We start from the raw sequence: 6,752 nt of genomic DNA, 5'->3' as shown, positions 1-6,752 counted from the left end.
AGAGCGAGAGAGAGAGAGAGAGAGAAAGAGAGAGAGAGAGAGAGAGAGAAAAGGGAGAAGAGAGCTTTCGCGAAGGTGATAGATGACTTGCCGCGGGTGACCGACGACCGATTGATAAGTTCAACAATTGCCCGCAATGTCGCACGTCCGGGGTGTGTCAGATTATACAATCTCGCGAAACGGTAAGTCAAGCCCCACTCCGCATACCGCCCCTGTACGTGCAGGAATTATGTCAGTGCAGCAGAATGCCATACCATTTACACACCCGAGAAATGTCACCGAACTGAGCTGAAGTGCACATTGCACAAAACCGTTGCATCGCGAACATCTCACCGAACATTCATCGCGCGTAGCTCGTTTCCGGGAACGGGGAGCGCAGATAAGCGGACGGCGAATGAGTCGCACCAAACTGTGCGAATCTTGATGGTGGCCTATTGCCGATCCGAGTTCAATGGATCCGGCAGTATGAGGCCCGGCATGGTTGCACGTTCCAATAACGCTGCCTGAAGCTGGAAGGTGAACGAGCTCACTCCCATCGAGCTCACCCGTCATCGGCTGACGTCATACGCGCGTCGCGATAACAGCAAACCTCTCCCCCCGGGGGCAGGTGTTGCTTGTTCCGGGGCGAGCGGTTGCTTACGACAATCACCACCGGCTTACCGGTAACATGGAACCCCACCCCAAACACGGCCCAATGTGCTACTTTTCACGCCTAACATTTCCAGCTAAATTGAACAAGAGCCTTGTTTTGGTGTACCACTTTGCCGATTAGATGATGCCGAGCGGAAATAAGAGTAACGAGGGCACAAATACTGTGCAAACACTGAGGTACGGTGCACGGTGCAAGCTGCATGCCCACCCCACGATCATCGCCTTCCACCCAAACCCAAAGCCGATCGCTTGCGAAGGTATCACATTTCGCTGCCCATTCACAGAGCGACTAATTTGCTCGCCGTTAAATGATCCTAATAAATTATTGTCCCTTCCTTCGGACTACTTCTTCGGTGTTGCTGGCAAAAAAGCACACCCCGAGGGACCCCTTTTTCAAGCCCGCTCGGCCACGCTACAAAACTAATGACCATGGTGCTGCCCAGGCCCCGATGCTGGCGTGTGTGTCACTCGATACGAATTATATTCAAATTAGCGAAATCATAAAAATTAATCAAATCAAGATAAAGCTGCCCGCAGGCAGCCCCGCGAAGGCATGCAATCGGCATGCACGGTTAATCTGCCGGCTTTATCATCCTCGTCGTCCGTCCGACCGACCGACCGTCCGGGAGGACACGGTGCTGCATGCTCCCTGGAAGGAATGGAAGATAAACTTCATTCCGTGCGGTTCCGTGCTTCGCGTTCGTCGCCATCATTATGACACTTTTGCACGCAGCTCCCTGCACGTTGGCGGCCTCCCGTTTCGGGGGAAATCTATTCCGCTGACTAGCGAACATTACGCCCGCTTGGGTGTCGTTGGATGTCGCGCAAAAGCAGCAGCAGCAGCAGCATCCGGCGATGCAGAATGGTCAACAAATTTGCACATTATTATAGAAAGAGCCCATCAGGCAAAGCCTAACCTTCGACCAAGGAAAGATTCGATTCCGACTCTTCCGATTGTGTGCGAAATTTGGATTCAAAATAAAAAAAACGGCTTCCAACCGCCACAGCCACGGGCATAAAAATAAAACAAATCACCCCGCAAAGAGCAGCGCTTGGGTCGTCACACCAGCAGCACAACAAGTCCTGAGTGTGATCGCAAAAGATCGCAACCGCTGCAGTTGACGGTGGAAGACGGTGAACAACGACCAGGAGTTGGATGGCTGAAGGTTTGCCGATGGGCCATAAAAACTCACCTTGCCTTGTGGTGGAAGATGTTTTACGGGCCCCTCTTTTGTTGTGTGGCTTCCCGTTTCTGGCGGTGCAGATTTGCGAAGGCAGATAATTTAGTACTCGCGAGCGTCACGGCGTTAATCGAGTTGGGCGAATTTTGGCGCGTTGAGTCGAATCCTTGCTTCTCCTGGATTGCCCTCACCGCGGGGCTGCATTAATCATGTCACGGGAGGGCCTGCGGAAGAGAGTCCAGGTTTGGTGGAAACAGTTCAGTGTGTGTGTGTACATTTGGGAAGTTTTCATTTACGTTGTTTTTGAGCGAAATGTTTTAATGGGATGCAATCATTTCGTACATTGAATGCTGATGACGTGACCAGGATACGGAACTCTTGAACTAAACTGTCTCTGTGAATGTGAGTAATGTTCAAATATTACGCCGACCTCACCTCCAAACAAACTAAAACAAATCGCCACAACATGAGTTTTATTATGCAAAACATGACATTTACAGCATGCACTAACAACGCCAACTCTAATTCCACCAAATGTATAGCAATCTTCATGGTGAACCCTTCGCACCAGAGCCCATCCTCGAATGACCTCCTGTAAATCTTGCTCAACCTTTCCCATAATGTGCTCAGGCTTTGGTCGCAGACCAGTGTGCAAGGGCGAGATGTCCTTACGACCTCTTCTGGGAAGCCATTATCCTTCAGTAACATTAGCAGCTAACAATGACGCAGCTAACAACTGCCCGAGCAGCAGCAGCAGCAACAACAGAGCAACAACAGAGCAACGTTTGCCAACACAGCCGGCTACCGGTTGTGAGGCTGGATGGCATAATGTCTTTACGGCACGGCTGCACCTCTCAAGGATGCCGCATCCCGATGCCTGTGGACGCAAGGGGAAACGGCCCACCAGGAGCCCACCTTCCGTTTATGGTGGTTCCCGAGCCCGACAGTAGCCCCGAGGTGCCCGACAAGGTCATTGTCATCGTTAAAAAGCCAACGATTGTTCTGCCTTCTGCGTCGCTGCTGGCTGCGATTCGTTCACGCGCACTAATCTCCACCGACTCCGGGCCGGTTCACGGAACTGCTGGACTACCGCGTGACTACCGACTACCGGAGCCCAAGGAAGAGACAGAGAGAGAGAGAGAGAGAGGGAGAGAGAGAGAGAGAGAGAGAGTGGAGCAGACAAAGAGCAATCCATTGGATTGGACATCGAATGTATCGTATCGTCTGTAGGCCTCTGCAAGCGCTGTAACGCGCACCAAGAACGCCGGTCAAGAGCTAATTCTACCGAAAGCAGCTTAACATCCACGGTACACGGTAGCACCGGTGAGCAATGTTTTGGTGGGCTGGTGTTTTGAGTGTCGTGCCTTCAACCTGTCGTGTTTTTGTTATCGTTTCCAGGCCTGTTTACGCCTGCGGTTCCCGAGAACGCCAAGAAAGGTCACCGGCTGTCCGACAGTCCCGGCTGCTCGTAACTTCTCACATTACGTCGGGTTGGTTGGTTGGTGGATGCCAAGGCTCGATCCAACTCGACACGGTTCTGTGCGGTTGGTGTGCGTTAATCGTTGCACTGTCGGATGACAAGTGCATCCGGCTAAACAGAGATGATGATGTGCTTGTGGTGTGACGCACTGTGGATACGGACAGGCGATTTGTCGGAGTAGCCTTAACCAAGGGAAAGACAACGCAAACATCAACCAGGAATTCCACAAACTGTTTTTGTTTGATGCAAAACATTGCTAAATAGCCCAAGACGTATGGGATAGCATTGACCTCAAATTCTCATTCAACAGTTTAACCACTCTTCTCCATCGATTTGTCCACTCTGTCCAACAAATTCTCCCTACGTCCCAGACGGGTTTTCAGCATTCCCAAGACATACAGACTGAGCATGCCGTCTGCATCTGCTGGTCTAGACTCACGCTCCCCCAAGACCCCAGGAGCTCCCGGTGAGACTCCCAGAAGAGGGCCAAGATGACAAGATGAAATGATAAAACATAAAATGTTCAAGCACATTGCCGCATTAATCTTCGTCGCCGGTCCATCCATTGCCTATTAATTTATCGTCAACGATTTGCATATTGGCATGTTTGCCCATACACAGCTGCTACCATGTCCCCAAGCCCTTGCGGGGGGGGGGGGGGGGGGTTTTGCGACGGGGAATAGTGTCACCACACCATCGCATTACATCGCAACCGGAACGGAATACCGGAACGCTTTCGTCTTGAATTTCCTTTTCGTTGCCGTCACTAACGTGGCCCCCAGCGCCTGCAGGCCCGAGGCACCCATCGGGCGGTGTTTGAGGAGTTTTGCTTTTTGTCTTTCTCTGCTTTTCTTTCCCATGGGGCGCGTACGAGCCGGAGTGTTATTGAACATTTCCATAAACAAACAAGCGCCACTTAGCGAGTGTCAGAAGAAGTTTGCGGTTTGATAGTACACCATTACACGGTGGTAATTGTTGTTTTTATGGGGTTGCACTCGCGTTCGCACCGTACCGTACCGTACGATGGGAACGATCGGAACAAAATCGGAATGGCACCATCGTGCAGACCAAGGTGCGTGATCTAGCCCGAGGACGGTGGGTTTATTTATTAATGAAACATCTACGAGTGGCTTCACCGCGTCGAGAGGTTGGCTTCTTTCGGGTAAGCCACGGCACGGTAACATTGTTTCACAGCGGCAATGTTCATGCTCGCCCCCAAACTGGTGGTCCCTCTCTCGACGGAGGTCCTCTCCTGCTGCTGAAGAAGCTACTCCTCGACACACCTGCACAGCATCTGCTGCACACTGAGCCGTACCAAAGGTGCAACAAGTGGTCCTCGTGGTGTGTCGCATCTGCATCAGGGCCTGTGAAAAGGTAGCTTGAACCGCAGTGTAGTGGCGCCTCTATTTGCTTAACATCGGACCCCGTGTGGACAAGTTGTTTTACATTTACAGTGAACTCCTCGAAACGGACCATCGGAATCCCACACAGGACGCCGTAGCCTATCCGCTGTTAGTCATCTCACTCTCCCGATGCCTTACCCTTTCTTTCCAACAGTCACACACACGCACACACTCGTACTGGGAGATGAAATATGTAAGGAGGTATCTAATTTATTACTCTATTAAATTAATTGGAATTATATCAACTGTTTCTGATCGCAAGTGCCTACCAATTTTTATTATTTCCTCCTTGTGCCTCGTGGAAGATCCCACGTACCACCGTGCGCACACCGAACGCGTCCGCTTCACACGTCGGCATTTGTCGTGGGCTATTTTATCTTTCACCCTCCAAAACGGAACCGCAGCTCCGCTCGAGAGATCGGTTGTGGATCGGTTCGGACAATCTTTCAAACTGCCCCCGGGTTGGCTGGCGTAGGCCGCGCCTCGGGGAAACGAGTTGCAGAGGCAATCCTCAGCAAAGCTACAAGCCAAAGGAGCGGATCAGAGAGAGGGAGAGAGAGCACACCCAAAACCAGTCAAACGTATAAACACACAAACACGATTTGTTAATCAATCTTATCTTAATGTGTTCGCTATATAGCCTTTTTTCCACTTGCCAGTCCGTTCGGGGTTTGCTGAGCTGCAGCGAGCGAGGTTACATGCAGCGGCCTGGGCGGGTTGCTCGAAAGGTCGAGCTTTCGAGTATCAAGTCCCTCCGGTCCGTGTTTTGCCATCTTCTTAAGAAGCATCCGTTGCATATGTGTGTGTGTGTGTGCCATGTATGTGCCTTTTGGTTATTTATTTAGATTCTTCTGGTTTGCCACTTATGCCGCCTTCACTCGCGTCACATTCCTGCCCGTTGGGGACATGGTTCAAGACGGCTCCCGTAGGATTATTCGCGATCACACTGCTTCGGGGTGATGTAACGGGGAACGCTCATCGGCATACCAGTGAGATCACTGAGTCTGGCACATTTTGGCACAAAATAGCGATACAATTATCTCGCATTTACGATACCGTCCGATAAGCGCTTCCCCTGTTTAGGATGCGGAGGTGAACGTTCCTCTTTTTCTTAAATGACTTCCATCTGCTTGCTGCTGCTCCGGTGTGAGTGGCTTCTCGGAATCCGGAATCTTGTCGAGTGCGGGCTTAGAGGGCGGATTCCTAGAGAGGATGATTCCCACTTATGTTTTCACCCATCACTCATCCACGCATCATGTCCCGATCGAACTCGTCGATCCTTGCAGCGGCGTTGGAGTGGAATCTGTGGCCGTGGTGATTTATTATTAATTCCCAGTCCGGTGTTTGACTTGATCTTCTCTGCATCCCACTGCACTGCAGGCGTCTTCGTTTCGATCACTTCGTTTTTCCCCTGACCCCTTGTACGTCCTCCCCGGCATCAAAAAACCAAAAACCGTCCGTTCGAGGTCAGCATCTTGAAGCATTTTGTTTTGAGCTTCTCTCTCTCTCTCTCTCCGCCAAATCGGGGTAATCGGCTCGTACCGGCTCTGGGCAGGTAATCCACCCAGAAGCCCACTGAAGTTGGTTAATATTCGGTAGTCAACCAACTGTCAGATTCGAACAAAAGCGCAACCAGACGAAGAATAACGTGTGCGAACGTGTGGTCGGGCATAATACCCAATGTGCGCGTTCGTGGCGTTTGGCGTTCACCCGTTCGGGGTGTAATGTGCCTACGCAAATGTGCCTTTTCGACTGCCATCAGAACGGTCAGAGGACGTGGGCCGTGCAGCACGATGCCTTCGGACCATGCCGTGTTTGGACCTGCCACTCGTTTGCCAAAACGAGGCGAAGGCAAAAAATATACACCGCGGATCCGCGGATATAATTCGCCCATTCGTGGCGTTCCAATGGAGCGTGCGCGCGCACGACCCGAGCGCTTGAGCGTCGACCCTGCCAGCAGGGGGTGAAGGAGGTTTGGATTTATTTTTTACGACGCTGGTTGGTTGGTCTTTACACAAATTAGTCATCATCACATTA

The sequence above is a fragment of the Anopheles gambiae genome, chromosome 2 (genome assembly GCF_943734735.2).
Source record: "Anopheles gambiae chromosome 2, idAnoGambNW_F1_1, whole genome shotgun sequence".
Classification (NCBI taxonomy): domain Eukaryota; kingdom Metazoa; phylum Arthropoda; class Insecta; order Diptera; family Culicidae; genus Anopheles; species Anopheles gambiae.
This window is presented reverse-complemented; position numbering follows the sequence as displayed.